This window comes from Cupressus sempervirens, chromosome 2 (genome assembly GCF_028749045.1).
Source record: "Cupressus sempervirens isolate cs-2001-9-10 chromosome 2, ASM2874904v1, whole genome shotgun sequence".
NCBI lineage: Eukaryota > Viridiplantae > Streptophyta > Pinopsida > Cupressales > Cupressaceae > Cupressus > Cupressus sempervirens.
In genome coordinates, this window is record NC_143119.1 from 567,871,955 (window position 1) to 567,890,947 (window position 18,993).

The 18,993-nt window shown below is 49.3% G+C and overlaps 1 non-coding gene and 1 pseudogene across 1 annotated transcript; both read left to right on the forward strand.

The window, feature by feature from the left end:
• The first annotated feature begins 383 nt into the window (after nucleotides 1-383).
• On the forward strand, nucleotides 384-537 carry LOC149574597 (5.8S ribosomal RNA). Its single transcript, XR_016361241.1, has one exon. It is a non-coding gene; the product is annotated as a 5.8S ribosomal RNA (ribosomal RNA).
• A 247-nt stretch (nucleotides 538-784) lies between these two features.
• LOC149574598 (25S ribosomal RNA) lies at nucleotides 785-2,649 on the forward strand (annotated as a pseudogene).
• The last annotated feature ends 16,344 nt before the right edge of the window (nucleotides 2,650-18,993 follow it).

Genomic DNA, 18,993 nt, shown 5'->3' on the forward strand with positions numbered 1-18,993 from the left:
GCGTGCGCGGCGCTGTACCAGGGATCCATCATTTCGACGGCAGCAAGTCGGGATTGTCGCAACCCCCCGTTGCCTTGCCCAGGTGTGTTGACTCGTCGCTTGGAGCATTCTATGTTTAGGATGGGTGCACTCGCATGATTTGCGGGGCAGGGGCCCCATCTGCTGACATGGCTCTCCCATGCATCACCTCCCACCTTTGCGAGGTGATGGGGCGGGGACACACCACAGCGTTCCTTGTCACACCCATTGGGTGCTTGGGGTTCGGGATGTGTCAACCACCCAACACACGGGTGCATCGCACACCTTAGAATTCCAAAGAATGAAGTGCGAGCCAGCGCCTTGCGCACTTGGGTCACCGAAAGACAAAAGAAAAAAAAAATCATGACTCTCGACAACGGATATCTCAGCTCTCACCATGATGAAGAATGTAGCGAAATGCGATACTTAGTGTGAATTGCAGAATCTTGTGAATCATCAAGTCTTTGAACGCAAGTTGCGCCCGAGGCCTCGGCCAAGGGCAAGTCTGCTTGGGCATCGCACTACAAAATTTTTCCCTCCCCAGCGAGGAGCGGAGATGGCCGTCCGCGTCCACAAGTGGTGTGCGGTCGACTGAAATGAGCACGAGGTACGTCGATCCATCGCGACGAGCGGTGGCTTGCAAAGGCCGACATTGGTTTGCGCCGATCGAACGATTCCTTGCGAGGAACTTTATTCTGGGCTCAGCGGCCTGCCGCAGTGTGGGCATTGCTACATCTCTACTGTGTCCCCAAGTCAGGTGTGAGTACCCATTGAGTTTAAGCATATCAATAAGCAGAGGAAAAGAAACTTACCAGGATTCCCCTAGTAATGGCGAGCGAACCAGGAAGTGCCCAGCATGAAAATCGACGACCACACCTGTCGAATTGTAGTCTGTAGAAGCATCCTCAGCGATAGACCAGGCCCAAGTCCCTTGGAAGGTGGCTTCGGAGAGGGTGAGAGCCCCGTCGGGCCTGGACCCTGTTGCACCACGAGGCGCTATCAGCGAGTCAGGTTGTTTGGGAATGCAGCCCTAATCGGGTGGTAAATTCTGTCTAAGGCTAAATACGGGTGAGAGACCGATAGCAAACAAGTACCGTGAGGGAAAGATGAAAAGGACTTTGAAAAGAGAGTTAAAGAGTGCTTGAAATTGCTGGGAGGGAAGTGGATGGAGGCCGACGATGTGCCCCGGTCGGATGCAGAACGGTGTGAGCCGATCTGCCGCTCGATTTGAGGGACGTGCCAACGCGGGCTATCGCAGCGGCACAAGCACGACCTTCTTGGTCGCACAAATACTTCCATTGTGGTGGGTGAGGAGCAAAGCGTGTGCCTTTATGGCAGGCTCTCGGGCACCTGTGCGCTCGTGGCGCTGGCCAGCGGGCTTTCCATCTGACCCGTCTTGAAACACGGACCAAGTAGTCTAACATGTGTGCGAGTTGGCAGGTTGGGAAAACCTGCGAGGTGCAAGGAAGCCGACTGGCAAGATATCCTCTCGAGGGGTGCACCGCCGACCGACCCTGATCTTCTATGAAGGGTTTGAGTGTGAGCACACCTGTTGGGACCCGAAAGATGGTGAACTATGCCTGAGCAGGGCGAAGCCAGAGGAAACTCTGGTGGAGGCCTGCAGCGATACTTACGTGCAAATCATTCGTCTGACTTGGGTATAGGGGTGAAAGACTAATCGAACCATCTAGTAGCTGGTTTCCTCCGAAGTTTCCCTCAGGATAGCTGGAGCTCACATGCGAGTTTTATTGGGTAAAGCAAATTATTAGAGGCATCGGGGGTGTAATGCCCTCAACCTATTCTCAAACTTTAAATAGGTAAGTTGGCGCGGCTGCTCTATTGAGCCGCGCCACAGAATCACAAGCTCCAAGTGGGCCATTTTTGGTAAGCAGAACTGGCAATGTGGGATGAACCGAAAGCCGACTTATGGTGCCAAATTGCGCGCTAACCCAGATCCCACAAAGGGTGTTGGTTGATTAAGACAGCAGGACGGTGGTCATGGAAGTCAAAATCCGCTAAGGAGTGTGTAACAACTCACCTACCAAATCAACTAGCCCTGAAAATGGATGGCACTGAAGCGCGCAACCTATACTCGGCGGTCGGGGCAAGTGCTAGGCTTCGATGAGTAGGAGGACACAGGGGTTGTTACAAAACCTTGGGCATGAGCCTGGGTGGACCGGCCCCCGGTGCAGATCTTGGTGGTAGTAGCAAATATTCAAATGAGAACTTTGAAGACTGAAGTGGGGAAAGGTTCCATGTGAAAAGCACTTGGACATGGGTTAGTCGATCCTAAGAGATGGGGAAACCCTGTTTCAAGGGCGCACTTTGCGTGATCATTAAAAGGGAATCGGGTTAATATTCTCAAACTGGGATGTGGCAGCAGACGACAACATTAGGAAATCTAGAGACGTCAGCGGGGGCCCCGAGAAGAGTTATCTTGTCTTTTTAACAGCCTGCCCACCCTGAAATCGGTTCAACCGGAGATAGGGTCCAGCGGCTGGAAGAGCACCGCACGTCCCGCAGTGTCTGGTGCACCTTTGGAGGCCCTTAAAAATCTAGAGGACTGAGTACCGTTCATGCCCGGTTGTACTCATAACCGCATTAGGTCTCCAAGGTGAACAGCCTCTGGTCAATAGAACAATGTAGGTAAGGGAAGTCGGCAAAATGGATCCGTAACTTCGAGAAAAGGATTGGCTCTGAGGGCTGGGCCTAGGGGTCTGCGCCCTGAACTCATGGGCTGTTGGCGGCCTACCCGAGTTGCTCCCACGGTGAGGGCAGGCCATCGCATGCCGATCAGGCGACGGACGCAGACGCCCCCTTCGGAGGGCTTTCCCTAGGCGGTGAACAGTCGACTCAGAACTGGTACGGACAAGGGGAATCCTACTGTTTAATTAAAACAAAGCATTGCGATGGTCCCTACGGATGCTGATGCAATGTGATTTTTTCCCAGTGCTCTGAATGTCAAAGTGAAGAAATTCAACCAAGCGCAGGTAAACGGCGAGAGTAACTATGACTCTCTTAAGGTAGCCAAATGCCTCGTCATCTAATTAGTGACGTGCATGAATGGATTAAGGAGATTCCCACTGTCCCTATCTACTATCTAGCGAAACCGTAGCCAAGGGAACGGGCTTGGCGGAATCAGCGGGGAAAGAAGACCCTATTGAGCTTGACTCTAGTCCGACTTTGTAAAATGACTTGAGAGGTGTAGAATAAGTGGGAGCTTTTGGGCGCAAGTGAAATACCACTACTTTTAATGTTATTTTACTTATTTCGTGAGGCGGAGATGGGGCAATGCCCATGTTTTTGGCCTTAAGGTGTGTCTAGGCACGCCGATCCGGGCGAAAGACATTTTCAGGTGGGGAGTTTGGCTGGGGCGGCACATCTGTTAAAAGATAATGCAGGTGTCCTAAGATGAGCTCAACGAGAACAGAAATCTCGTGTGGAACAAAAGGGTAAAAGCTCATTTGATTTTGATTTTCAGTACAAATACAAATTGTTCATCAAGTTGCCCCACCAAGTACTCTCACCAAGTCGACTCTTTAAGTCCTTTCATCAAGTCACCCCACCAAGTACTCTCACCAAGTCAACTCTTTAGGTCCGTTCACAGAGTCACCCCACCAAGTCAACCCTTCAAGTGCGTTCATCAAGTCACCCCACCAAGTCGACTCTTTAAGTTCATTCATCAAGTCACCCCGCCAGGTCAGCCCACAAATTACTCTCACCAAGTCGACTCTTTAAGTTCGTTCATCAAGTCACCCCGCTAGGTCGGCCCACCAAGTGGACTCTTTAAGTTCATTCATGAAGTCACTCTGCCAAGTCGGCCCACAAGGTCGACTCTTTAAGTTCGTTCATCAAGTCACCCTGCCAGGTCAACCCACCAAGTACTCTCACCAAGTCGACTCTTTAAGTTTGCCCATCAAGTCACCCTGCCAGGTCGGCCCACCAAGTACTCTCACCAGGTTGACTCTTTAGGTTTGTTCATCAAGTCACCCCACCAAGTACTCTCACCAAGTCGACTCGTTCATCAAGTCGCTCCGCTAGGTCGGCCTGCCAAGTACTCTCACCAAGTTGACCCTTTAAGTTCGGTCATCAAGTCACCCCGCCAGGTCGGCCCACCAAGTACTCTCACAAAGTCGACTCTCTAGGTTCCTTCATCAAGTCACCCTGCCAGGTCAGCCCACCAAGTCACCCCGCTAGTTCGACCCACCAAGTCGACTCTTTAAGTTTGTTCATCAAGTCACGTGACCGGGTTAGCCCACCGAGTACTCTCACCAAGTCGACTCTTTAAGTTTGTTCATCAAGTCACCCGGCCAGGTCGGCCCACCAAGTACTCTCACCAAGTCGACTCTCTAAGTTCGTTCATCAAGTCACCCCGCCAGGTCGGCCCACCAAGTCGAATCTTTATGTTCATTCATCAAGTCACCCCACCAATTACTCTAACCAAGTCAATTCTTCAAGTGCGTTCATCAAGTCACCTGACCAAGTACTCTCACCAAGTCGACTCTTTAACTATGTTCATCAAGTCACCCCACCAAGTACTCTCACCAATTCGACTCTTTAACTCTATTCATCAAGTCACCACACCAATTACTCTCACCAAGTCAACTCTTTAGGACCGTTCATCAAGTCACCTTGCCAAGTCGACCCTTGAAGTCTGTTCATCAAGTCACCCCACCAAGTCGACTCTTTAAGTCAGTTCACGAAGTCACCCAACCAAGTTGGCCCACCAAGTACTCTCACCAAGTTGACTCTCTAAGTTTGTTCATCAAGTCACCCAACCGAGTACTCTCGCCAAGTCAACTCTTTAGGTCCATTCATCGAGTCACCCCGCAAAGTCGACCCTTTAAGTTCGTTCATCAAGTCACCCCACCAAGTCAACTCTTTAAGTCCTTTCATCAAGTCACCCCACCAAGCTGACTCTTCAAGTCCGTTCATCAAGTCACGAGAACAACTACTCTCACCAAGTCGACTCTATAAGTCCGTTCATCAAGTCACCCCACCGGGTCGGCCCACCAAGTTGACTCTTTAAGTTTGTTCATCAGTTCACCCCGCCAAGTACTCTCACCAAGTCAACTCCTTAGGTCCGTTCATCAAGTCACCCCGCCAAGTCGACCCTTTAAGTCCATTCATCAAGTCGCCCCACCAAGTACTCTCACCAACTCGACTCTTTAAGTCCTTTCATCAAGTCACCCCACCAAGTTGACTCTTCAAGTTCGTTCATCAAGTCACCAGAACAAGTACTCTAACCAAGTTGACTCTTTAAGTCCGTTCATAAAGTCGCCCCACCAGGTCGGCCCACCAAGTCGACTCTTTAAGTCTGTTCATTAGTTCACCCCGCCAAGTCCTCTCACCAAGTTGACTCTTTGAGTCCGTTCATCAAGTCGCCCCACCAAGTACTCTAACCAAGTCGATTCTTCAAGTGCGTTCATCAAGTCGCCCCACCAAGTACTCTCACCAAGTTGACTCTTTAAGTCCTTTCATCAAGTCACCCCACCAAGTACTCTCACCAAGTCAACTCTTTAGGTCCGTTCATAGAGTCACCCCACCAAGTCGACCCTTCAAGTGCATTCATCAAGTCACCCCACCAAGTCGACTCTTTAAGTTCATTCATCAAGTCACCCCGCCAGGTCAGCCCACAAATTACTCTCACCAAGTCGATTCTTTAAGTTTGTTCATCAAGTCACCCCGCCAGGTCAGCCCACCAAGTGGACTCTTTAAGTTCGTTCATGAAGTCACTCTGCCAAGTCAGCCCACAAGGTCAACTCTTTAAGTTCGTTCATCAAGTAACCCCGCCAGGTCAACCCACCAAGTACTCTCACCAAGTCGACTCTTTAAGTTTGCCCATCAAGTCACCCCGCCAGGTCGGCCCACCAAGTACTCTCACCAGGTCGACTCTTTAGGTTTGTTCATCAAGTCACCCCACCAAGTACTCTCACCAAGTCAACTTGTTCATCAAGTCACTCCGCCAGGTTGGCCCGCCAAGTACTCTCACCAAGTCAACCCTTTAAGTTCGATCATCAAGTCACCCCGCCAGGTCAGCCCACCAAGTACTCTCACAAAGTTGAATCTTTAGGTTCGTTCATCAATTCACCCCGCCAGCTCGGCCCACCAAGTTCTCTCACCAGGTAGACTCTTTAAGTTCGTTCATCAAGTCACCCCGCCATTTCGACCCACCAAGTACTCTCACAAAGTCGACTCTCTAGGTTCATTCATCATGTCACCCCGCCAGGTCAGTCCACCAAGTCACCCCGCTAGTTCGACCAACCAAGTTGACTCTTTAAATTCGTTCATCAAGTCACCCGACCAAGTCAGCCCACCAAGTTGACTCTTTAAGTTCGTTCATCAAGTCATGTGACCAGGTCAACCCACCGAGTACTCTCACCAAGTCGACTCTTTAAGTTTGTTCATCAAGTCACCCGGCCAGGTCGGCCCACCAAGTCACCAAGTACTCTCACCAAGTCGACTCTCTAAGTTCGTTCATCAAGTCACCCCGCCAGTTCAGCCCACCAAGTCGAATCTTTAAGTTCGTTCATCAAGTCACCCCACCAAGTACTCTAACCAAGTCGATTCTTCAAGTGCATTCATCAAGTCACCCGACCAAGTACTCTCACCAAGTCGACTCTTTAACTATGTTCATCAAGTCACCCCACCAAGTACTCTCACCAATTCGACTCTTTAAGTCTATTCATCAAGTCACCACACCAAGTACTCTCACCAAGTCAACTCTTTAGGACCGTTCATCAAGTCACCTTGCCAAGTCGACCCTTGAAGTCCGTTCATCAAGTCACCCCACCAAGTTGACTCTTTAAGTCAGTTCATGAAGTCACCCAACTAGGTCGGCCCACCAAGTACTCTCACCAAGTCGATTCTCTAAGTCTGTTCATCAGGTCACCCCACCGAGTACTCTCGCCAAGTCAACTCTTTAGGTCCGTTCATCGAGTCACCCCGCAAAGTCGACCCTTTAAGTTCGTTCATCAAGTCACCCCACCAAGTCTACTCTTTAAGTCCTTTCATCAAGTCACCCCACCAAGCCGACTCTTGAAGTCTGTTCATCAAGTCACCAGAAAAACTACTCTCACCAAGTCAACTCTATAAGTCCGTTCATCAAGTCACCCCACCAGGTCGACCCACCAAGTACTCCCAGCTTTAAGTTCGGTCATCAGTTCACCTCACCAAGTACTCTCACCAATTCAACTCTTTAGGTCCATTCATCAAGTCCCCCCTCCAAGTCGACCCTTTAAGTCTGTTCATCAAGTTGCCCCACCAAGTACTCTCACCAAGTTGACTCTTTAAGTCCTTTTATAAAGTCACCTCACCAAGTCGACTCTTCAAGTCCGTTCATCAAGTCACTAGAACAAGTACTCTAACCAAGTCAACTCTTTAAGTCTGTCCATAAAGTCACCCCACCAGGTCAGCCCACCAAGTCGACTCTTTAAGTCTGCTCATCAGTTCACCCCGCCAAGTACTCTCACCAAGTTCACTCTTTAAGTCTGCTCATCAAGTCGAGCCACCAAGTACTCTCACCGAGTAGACTCTTTGAGTCCTTTCATCAAGTCACCCCACCAAGTACTCTCACCAAGTCAACTCTTTAGGTCCGTTCATAGAGTCACCGCACCAAGTCGACCCTTCAAGTGCATTCATCAAGTCACCCCACCAAGTCGACTCTTTAAGTTCATTCATCAAGTCACCCCACCAGGTCAGCCCACAAATTACTCTCACAAAGTCGACTCTCTAAGTTCGTTCATCAAATCACCCTGTCAGGTTAGCCCACCAAGTACTCTCACCAAGTCACCCCGCTAGTTCGACCCACGTGACTAGGTCAGCCCACCGAGTACTCTCACCAAGTCGCCTCTTTAAGTTTGTTCATCAAGTCACCCAGCCAGGTCGGCCCACCAAGTCACCAAGTACTCTCACGAAGTCGACTCTCTAAGTTCGTTCATCAAGTCACCCCGCCAGGTCGGCCCACCAAGTCGAATCTTTAAGTTCGTTCATCAAGTCACCCCACCAAGTACTCTAACCTAGTCAATTCTTCAAGTGCGTTCATCAAGTCACCCAACCAAGTACTCTCACCAAGTCGACTCTTTAACTATGTTCATCAAGTCACCCCACCAAGTACTCTCACCAGGTCAACTCTTTAGGTCCGTTCATAAAGTCACCCCACCAAGTTGACTCTTCAAGTGTGTTCATCAAGTCACCCCAGCAAGTACTCTAACCAATTCGACTCTTTAAGTCTTTTCATCAAGTCACCACACCAAGTACTCTCACCAAGTCAACTCTTTAGGATCATTCATCAAGTCACCTCGCGAAGTCGACCCTTTAAGTTCGTTCATCAAGTCACCCACCAAGTACTCTCACCAATTTGACTCTTTAAGTCTGTTCATCAAGTCACCCCACCGAGTACTCTAACCAAGTCAACTCTTTAGGTCCATTCATCAAGTCACCCCGCAAAGTCGACCCTTTAAGTTCGTTCATCAAGTCACCCTACCCAGTCGACTCTTTAAGTCGTTTCATCAAGTCACCCCACCAAGCCGACTCTTTAAGTCCGTTCATCAAGTCACCAGAACAAGTACTCTCACCAAGTCGACTCTATAAGTCCATTCATCAAGTCACCCCACCAGGTCGGCCCACTAGGTCGACTCTTTAAGTCTGTTCATCAGTTCACCCCGCCAAGTACTCTCACCAAGTCAACTCTTTAGGTCCATTCATCAAGTCACCCCGCCAAGTCAACCCTTTAAGTCCGTTCATCAAGTCGCCCCACCAAGTACTCTCACCAAGTCGACTCTTTAAGTCCTTTCATCAATTCACCCCACCAAGTCGACTCTTCAAGTCCGTTCATCAAGTCACTAGAACAAGTACTCTAACCAGGTCGACCCTTTAAGTCCGTTCATCAATTCCCCCCACCAAGTACTCTCACCAAGTCGACTCTTTAAGTCCTTTCATCAAGTCACCCCACCAAGTCGACTCTTCAAGTCCATTCATCAAGTCACCAGAACAAGTACTCTAACCAAGTCGACCCTTTAAGTCCGTTCATCAAGTTTCCCTACCAAGTACTCTCACCAAGTCGACTCTTTAAGTCCTTTCATCAGGTCACCCCACCAAGTAGACTCTTTAAGTCCTTTCATCAAGTCAGCCCACCAAGTCGACTCTTTAAGTCCGTTCATCAAGTCACCTAAACTAGTACAAGTACTCTCACCAAGTTGACTCTTTATGTTCGTTCATCAAGTCACCCCTCCAGTTCGGCCAACAAAGTACTCCCAGCAAGTCGATTCTTTAAGTTCGTTCATCAGTTCACCCCGCTAAGTAATCTCACCAAGTGGACTCTTTGAGTCTGCTCATCAAGTCGAGCCACCAAGTACTCTCAACAAGTCAACTCTTTGAGTCCGTTCATCAAGTCACCCCACCAAGTACTCTGACCAAGTCGATTCTTCAAGTGCGCTCATCAAGTCGAGCCACCAAGTACTCTCACCAAGTTGACTCTTTGAGTCTATTCATCAAGTCACCCCACCAAGTGCTCTCACCAAGTCAACTCTTTAGGTCCATTCATAGAGTCACCCCACAAAGTTGACCCTTCAAGTGCGTTCATCAAGTCACCCCACCAAGTTGACTCTTTAATTTCGTTCATCAAGTCACCCGCCAGGTCGGCCCACCAAGTGGACTCTTTAAGTTCGTTCATGAAGTCACTCTACCAAGTTGTCCCACCAAGTCGACTCTTTAAGTTCATTCATCAAGTCACCCCGCCAAGTCAGCCCACCAAGTACTCTCACCAAGTTGACTCTTTAAGTTTGATGACCAAGTCACCCCGCCAGGTCGGCCTACCGAGTACTCTCACCAAGTCGACTCTTTAGGTTTGTTCATCTAGTCACCCCACCAAGTACTCTCACCAAGTTGACTCTTTAAGTTCGTTCATCAATTCGCTCCACCAGGTCGGCCTGCCAAGTACTCTCACCAAGTTGACCCTTTAAGTTCGGTCATCAAATCACCTCGCCAGGTCGGCCCACCAAGTACTCTCACAAAGTCAACTCTTTAGGTTCATTCATCAATTCAAACCGCCAGCTCGGCCCACCAATTTCTCTCACCAAGTCGACTCTTTAAGTTCGATCATCAAGTCACCCCACCAGTTTGACCCACAAAGTACTCTCACAAAGTCGACTCTCTAAGTTCGTTCATCAAGTCACCCTGCCGGGTCAGCCTACCAAGTACCCTCACCAAGTCACCCCGCTAGTTTGACCCACCAAGTTGACTCTTTAAGTTCGTTCATCAAGTCACCCGGCCAAGTCGGCCCACCAAGTCGACTCTTTAAGTTCGTTCATCAAGTCACGTGACTAGGTCAGCCCACCGAGTCCTCTCACCAAGTCGACTCTTTAGGTTTGTTCATCAAGTCACCCCGCTAGGTCAGCCCACCAAGTACTCTCACCAAGTCGACTCTTTAAGTTTGTTCATCAAGTCACCCTACCAGGTCGGCCCACCAAGTTGACTCTTTAAGTTCGTTCATCAAGTCACCCTGCCAGTACGGCCCACCAAGTCGACTCTTTAGGTTCGTTCATCAAGTCACGCTGCCAGGTCGGCCCACCAAGTCGACTCTTTAGGTTCGTTCATCAAGTCACCCCACCAAGTATTGTCACCAAGTCGACTCATTAAGTTCGCTCATCAAATCACCCCGCTATGTCTGCCCACCAAGTACTCTCACCAAGTCGACTCTTTAGGTTCAATCATCAAGTCACCCCGCTAGGTCGGCCCACCAAGTGGACTCTTTAAGTTCATTCATCAAGTCACTCGGCCAGGTCGACAAGTCACCCGGCCAGGTCGGCCCACCAAGTCGACTCTTAAAGTTCGTTCATCAAGTCGCCCCACCAAGTACTCTAACCAAATCGATTCTTCAAGTGCGTTCATCAAGTCACCCGACCAAGTACTCTCACCAAGTCGACTCTTTAAGTCCTTTCATCAAGTCACCCCAGCAAGTCGACTCTTTAAGTCCGTTCATCAAGTCACCAGAACAAGTACAAGTACTCTCACCAAATCGACTCTTTATGTCTATTCATCAAGTCACCCCACCAGTTCGGCCAACCAAGTAATCCCACCATGTCGATTCTTTAAGTCCGTTCATCAGTTCACCCTGCCAAGTACTCTCACCAAGTGGACTCTTTAAGTCTGCTCATCAAGTCGAACCACCAAGTACTCTCAGCAAGTCAACTCTTTGAGTCCGTTCATCAAGTCACCCTACCAAGTACTCTAACCAAGTCGATTCTTCAAGTGCGCTCATCAAGTCACCCCACCAAGTACTCTCACCAAGTCGACTCTATGAGTCTGTTCATCAAGTCACCCCACCAAGTGCTCTCACCAAGTCAACTCTTTAGGTCCGTTCATAGAGTCACCCCACCAAGTTGACCCTTCAAGTGCATTCATCAAGTCACCCCACCAAGTGGACTCTTTAAGTTAATTCATCAAGTCACCTCGCCAGGTTAGCCCACAAATTACTTTCACCAAGTCGACTCTTTAAGTTTGTTCATCAAGTCACCCCGCCAGGTCGGCCCACCAAGTGGACTCTTTAAGTTCGTTCATGAAGTCACTCTTCCAAGTCGGACCACAAGGTCGACTCTTTAAGTTTGTTCATCAAGTCACCCCGCCAGGTCAGCCCACCAAGTACTCTCACCAAGTCGACTCTTCAAGTTTTCTCATCAAGTCACCCCGCTAGGTCGGCCCACCAAGTACTCTCACTAGGTCGGCCCGCCAAGTACTCTCACCAGGTCGACTCTTTAGGTTTTTTCATCAAGTCACCCCACCAAGTACTCTCACAATGTTGACTCTCTAAGTTCGTTCATGAAGTCGCTTAGCCAGGTCGGCCCGCCAAGTACTCTCACCAAGTCGACCCTTTAAATTCGGTCATCAAGTCACCCACCCTGGTCGGCCCACCAAGTACTCTCACAAAGTCGACTCTTTAGGTTCGTTCATCAATTCACCCCGCCAACTCAGCCCACCACGTTCTCTCACCAAGTCGACTCTTTAAATTCGTTCATCAAGTCACCCCGCCAGTTCGACCCACCAAGTACTCTCACAAAGTCGACTCTCTAAGTTCGTTCATCGAGTCACCTTGCCAGGTCAGCCCACCAAGTACTCTCACCAAGTCACCCCACCAAGTCGGCCCACCAAGTCGACTCTTTAAGTTTGTTCATCAAGTCACCCGGCCAAGTCGGCCCACCAAGTCGAATCTTTAAGTTCATTCATCAAGTCATGTGACCAGGTCAGCCCACTGAGTACTCTCACCAAGTCGACTCATTAAGTTAGTTCATCAAGTCACCTTGCCAGGTCGGCCCACCAAGTACTCTCACCAAGTCGACTCTTTAAGTTTGTTCATCAAGTCACCCTGCCAGGTCGGCCCACCAAGTCGACTCTTTAAGTTTTTTCATCAAGTCACCGTGCCATGTTGGCCCACCAAGTCGACCCTTTAGGTTCGTTCATCAAGTCACCCCACCAAGTACTCTCACCAAGTCGACTCTTTAAGTTCATTCTTCAAATCACCCCGCTATGTCTTCCCACCAAGTACTCTCACCAAGTCGAATCTTTAGGTTCATTCATCAAGTCACCCCGCTAGGTCGGCCCACCAAGTGGACTCTTTAAGTTTGTTCATCAAGTCACCCGGCCAGGTCGGCCCACCAAGTCACCAAGTACTCTCACTAAGTTGACTCTCTAAGTTTTTTCATCAAGTCACCCTGCCAGGTTGGCCCACCAAGTTGACTCTTTAAGTTCGTTCAACAAGTCACCCCACCAAGTATTCTAACCAAGTCAATTCTTCAAGTGCGTTCATCAAGTCACCTGACCAAGTACTCTCACCAAGTCGACTCTTTAACTCTATTCATCAAGTCACCCCACCAAGTACTCTCACCCAGTCAACTCTTTAGGTCCTCTCATCAAGTCACCCCACCAACTCGACCCTTCAAGTGCATTGATCAAGTCACCCTGCCAAGTCGACCCTTTAAGTCCGTTCATCAAGTCGCCTCACCAAGTACTCTCACCAAGTCAACTCTTTAAGTCCTTTCATAAAGTCACCCCACCAAGTTGACTCTTCAAGTCCATTCATCAAGTCACGAGAACAAGTACTCTAACCAAGTCTACTCTTTAAGTCCGTTCATCAAGTCACCCCACCAGGTCGGCCCACCAAGTACTCTCAGGAAGTGGACTCTTTAAGTCCGTTCATTAGTTCACCCCGCCAAGTACTCTCACCAAGTTGACTCTTTAAGTCTGCTCATCAAGTCGAGCCACCAAGTACTCTCACCAACTCGACTCTTTGAGTCCGTTCATCAAGTCACCCCACCAAGTACTCTAACCAAGTCGATTGTTCAAGTGCATTCATCAAGTCACCCCACCAAGTACTCTCACCAAGTTGACTCTTTAAGTCCTTTCATCAAGTCACCCCACCAGGTCGACTGTTTAAGTCCGTTCATCAAGTCACTAGAACAAGTACTCTCACCAAGTCGACTCTTTATGTCCCTTCATCAAGTCACCCCACCAGGTACTCCCACCAAGTTGACTCTTTAAGTCTGTTCATCAGTTCACCCCGCCAAGTACTCTCACCAAGTGGATTCTTTGAGTCTGCTCATCAAGTCAAGCCACCAAGTACTCTCACCAAGTTGACTCTTTGAGTCCGTTCATCAGATCACCCCACCAACTGCTCTCACCGAGTCAACTCTTTGGGTCCATTCACCAAGTCACCCCGCCAAGTCGACCCTTTAAATTCTTTCATCAAGTCACCCCACCAAGTACTCTCACCAAGTCAACTCTTTAAGTCCTTTCATCAAGTGACCCCACCAAGTCGACTCTTTAAGTCTATTCATCAGGTCACCAGAACAAGTACCAGTTCGGCCAACCAAGTACTCCCACCAAGTCGACTCTTTATGTCCATTCATCAAGTCACCCCACCAGTTCGGCCAACCAAGTACTCCCACCAAGTAGATTCTTTAAGTCTGTTCATCAGTTCACCCCGCCAAGTACTCTCACCAAGTGGACTCTTTAAGTCTGCTCATCAAGTCAAGCCACCAAGTACTCTCAGCAAGTCGAATCTTTGAGTCCGTTCATCAAGTCACCCCACCAAGTACTCTAACCAAGTCGATTCTTCAAGTGCGCTCATCAAGTCACCCCACCAAGTACTCTCACCAAGTCGACTCTTTAAGTCTGTTCATCAAGTGGCCCCACCAAGTACTCTCACCAAGTCAACTCTTTAGGTCCGTCCATAGAGTCACCCCACCAAGTTGACCCTTCAAGTGCATTCATCAAGTCACCCCACCAAGTCGACTCTTTAAGTTCATTCATCAAGTCACCCAGCCAGGTCAGCCCACAAATTACTCTCACCAAGTTGACTCTTTAAGTTCGTTCATCAAGTCACCCCGCCCGGTCGGCCCACCAAGTGGACTCTTTAAGTTCGTTCATGAAGTCACTCTGCCAAGTCGGCCCGTAAGGTCAACTCTTTAAGTTTGTTCATCAAGTCACCCTGCCAGGTCACCCCACCAAGTACTCTCACCAAGTCAACTCTTTAAGTTGGCTCATCAAGTCACCCCGCCAGGTCGGCCCACCAAGTACTCTCACCAGGTCAACTCTTTAGGTTTGTTCATCAAGTCACCCCACCAAGTACTCTCACAAAGTCGACTCTCTAAGTTCGTTCATCAAGTCGCTCCGCCAGGTCAGCCCACCAAGTACTCTCACCAAGTCGACCCTTTAAGTTTGGTCATCAAGTCACCCTGCCAGGTCGGCCCACGAAGTACTCTCACAAAGTTGACTCTTTAGGTTCGTTCATCAATTCACCCCGCCAGCTCGTCCCACCAAGTTCTCTCACCAAGTTGACTCTTTAAGTTCGTTCATCAAGTCACCCTGCCAGTTCGACCCACCAAGCACTCTCGCAAAGTCGACTCTCTAAGTTCGTTCATCGAGTCACCCTGCCAGGTCAGCCCACCAAGTACTCTCACCAAGTCATCCCGCTAGTTCGACCCACCGAGTCGACTCTTTAAGTTCGTTCATCAAGTCACCCGGCCAATTCGGCCCACCAAGTTGACTCTTTAAGTTCGTTCATCAAGTCACGTGACCAGGGCAGCCCACCGAGTACTCTCACCAAGTCTACTCTTTAAGTTAGTTCATCAAGTCACCTTGCCAGGTTGGCCCACCAAGTACTCTCACCAAGTCGACTCTTTAAGTTTGTTCATCAAGTCACCCTGCCAGGTCGGCCCACCAAGTTGACTCTTTAAGTTCGTAAAATGGGTACCCGAGCCATTCTACTTGAGTCATAATTCTCAAATCGGGTAGCTTTAGATATAAAATGGTCGTCAAGCCATTCTAGTCAGTCTCCAAAAATTGATCAATTTACCCCCTTGACTGATGCAATCAAATCGCCTAACCAATTCCAATCTTTGTCTCTGTTGACAACCTCATGAAAAATGGAGTCGTGGATGGCTATTCGGTCACATTTTTCATTGAATTGGGTTTTAAGGTACTTGTGCACTGAATGTACATTTTTGATGTAGAGTAAGGCTTGCACTAATGGCTTATATAGGGGAGGTAGTGTGCTTGAAAAATGGTGGGCGAGCCAGCCTGGCCAAGCCGATCTGGGTGACCCATACTGGCCGAGCCGATCTGGGCGAGCCGTTCTGGCCGACCCATACTGGCCGAGCTGATCTGGCTAAGCCGATTTGGGCGAGCCATGCTGGCCGACCTGATCTGGCCGGGCCATTTTGGCCAAGCCATGCTGGTCGAGCCGATCTGGGTGAGCCATGTTGGCCAAGACGATCTGGCCGAGCTCCAAAAATGGTGTCGTGGATGGCTGTTTGGTCACATTTTTCATTGAATTGGGTTTTAAGGTACTTGTGCACTGAATGTACATTTCTGATGTAGAGTAAGGCTTGCACTAATAGCTTATATAGGGGAGGTAGTGTGCTTGAAAAATGGTGGGCGAGCCAGCCTGGCCGAGCCGATCTGGGCGAGCCATGCTGGCCGAGCCGATCTAGGTGAGCCGTTCTGGCTGAGCCATGCTGGCCGAGCCGATCTAGGCGAGCCATGTTGGCCGAGCCGATCTGGGCGAGCTCCAAAAATGGTGTCATGGATGGCTGTTTGGTCACATTTTTCATTGAATTGGGTTTTAAGGTACTTGTGCACTGAATGTACATTTCTGATGTAGAGTAAGGCTTGCACTAATAGCTTATATAGGGGAGGTAGTGTGCTTGAAAAATGGTGGCGAGCCAGCCTGGCCGAGCCGATCTAGGCGAGCCACGCTGGCTGACCCGATCTGGCTGACCCGATCTGGCCGAGCCATTCTGGCCGAACCATGCTTGCCGAGCCGATCTGGGCGAGCCATTCTGGCCGACCCGATCTGGGCGAGCCATTCTGGCCAAGCCGATATGGGCGAGCCATGCTGGCCGACCCGATCTGGCCGAGCTCCAAAAACGGTGTCATGGATGGCTGTTTGGTCACATTTTTCATTGAATTGGATTTTTAAGTGAGTTGTCTGTGCTATCACAGATTTCTAATGCAGAGCGAGCCTCACACTAATATCTTATATAGGAGAGGTTGTTACCGCGAGCCTCTCCCATGCCCCTTTCATTGATTCAACATTGGTGTCTAGGTGGATCGGATTGTTGGGTTTTCAAATGGTGTATGCTGATGTTGAATCAATGAAAGGGGCATGAAGCGATCTCGGTGCTTTTTCTCGGCTCTCCTTTAGATCATGTTTTCTGATGACTCAATTTTTGGAAAAGGTGAGGTAGCGGTTGCCGATCCATGGCGTGTCTTTTTGGTGATTTTAAAACCTGATCTAAACATGAACCCTTGTCTAGCACTCCGGCGTTGCTTGGTATAAAGACAATTTGCTATTATGGGTGCTCGGTGCTCTAGAAATTTTTCATGGTGTACTTATCATGGCTACATGGGAGCTTTAATATCGAAAGCTCTCGGCAAAAAATGGTGGCCGAGCTATGCTGGCCGACCCGATCTGGGCGAGCCATGCTGGCCGACCCGATCTGGCTTAGCCATTTTTGTCGACCTGATCTGGCTCTTCTTTCTCACTCCATCAGCACAAATTTCAGAGTTGTTCGATAGTGGTTGTCATTCCAATGTGTCATTACGGTGATCTGGAGAGCGATGCTAAGGGCGGGAGCTTGCGTCTAGCATTTGGGGATGTTTGTGCAAGCGAGCAGTGGAGTTTCTCTTATCGGAACCTCTCCGTGGCCTTTGAATATAGACCCAGTGCCGACAATATCGATGGATACGGGCCTTGGATTCTAAATTTGGTCATCTAACATTGGTTTTTGTGAGAGAAGGGTACGAAAGCACTTCCCGATTGCTACACGGGAGCTCCCTAAGATCGCCATTGTGCCAACTCGATCGGCACAACATTGGGAATGGTTCGACAGCGGTTGTCATTCCAATGTGTCATCGGGATGTCTTGGAACGTGGCCTTTCAAGGGCGAGCTCGCGTCTAGCACTTGGATTGTGCATTGTCACAAGTGAATGGGGAGATCTCTCTGTGAACGGCAGCATGGCGATTGCAAGAGAAAATTGACTTAGTAGTCGGAGCATTGGCCTCGGGCCATTGTGACAGCCTTGCAATTTCTCTATAATTGCAACCTATGTTTGTGTAGTAGCAGAGTTTGCATGTAAGATTAGCCTTTTTTCTTAACAGTTCCAAGTACTCTCACAAAGTCACCAAGTCACCATGCTGGACGAGCCGATCTGGGCAAGCCATGCTGGCCGAGCCATTCTGGGCGAGCTCCAAAAATGGTGTCGTGGTTGGCTGTTTGGTCACATTTTTCATTGAATTGGATTTTTAAGGGAGTTGTTCGTGCTATCATAGATTTCTAATGCAGAGTGAGCCTCGCACTAATAGCTTATATAGGAGAGGTTGTTGCCGCGAGCCTCTCCCATGCCCCTTTCATTGATTCAACATTGGTGTCTAGGCGGATCAGATAGGTGGGTTTTCAAATGGTGTATGCTGATGTTGAATTAATGAAAGGGGCATGAAGCAATCTCAGTGCTTTTCCTCGGCACTCCTTTAGATCATATTTTCCAATGACTCAATTTTGGGAAAGGTGAGGCAGTGGTTGCCGATCCATGGTGTGTCTTTTTGGTGATTTTAAAACTTGATCTAAACATGAACCCTTGTCTAGCACTCCGGCATCGCTTGGTATAATGGCAATTTGCTATGGGTGCTCGGCGCTCTAGCAATTTGTCATGGTGTACTTATCGCGGCTACATGGGAGCTTTAATATCGAAAGCTCTCGGCGAAAAATGGTGGCCGAGCCATGCTGGCCGACCCGATCTGGCTTAGCCATTTTTGTCGACCCGATTTGGCTCTTCTTTCTCGCTCCATCGGCACAAATTCAGGAGTTGTTCGACAGCGATTGTCATTCCAATGTGTCATTGCGGTGATCTGGAGAGCGATGCTCTAAGGGTGGGAGCTTGTGTCTAGAATTTGGGATGTTTGTGCAAGCGAGCAGGGGAGCTTTTCTTATCGGAACCTCTCCATGGCCTTTGTATATAGACCCAGTGGCGACGATATCGATGGATGCGAGCCCTTGGATTCCAAATTTGTTCACAGCTAACATTGGTTTTTGTGAGAGATGGGCATGAAAGCACATCCCGATTGCTACGCGGGAGCTCCCTAAGGTCGCCTCTATGCCAACTCGATCGGCACAACATTGGGAATGGTTCGACAGCGGTTGTCATTCTAATGTGTCATCGGGGGATGTCTTGGAAGGTGGTCTTTCTTTCAAGGGCGAGCTCGCGTCTAGCACTTGGATTGTGCATCACGTCACAAGTGAATGGGGAGATCTCTCTGTGAACGACGGCATGGTGATTGCAAGAGAAAATTGACCTAGTCGGAGCATTGGCCTCGGGCCATTGTGACGGCCTCGCAATTTCTCTTTAATTGCAACCTATGTTTGCACAGTAGCAGAGTTTGCATGTAAGATGGGCCTTGTTCTCGAGAGTTCCAGGAGATGA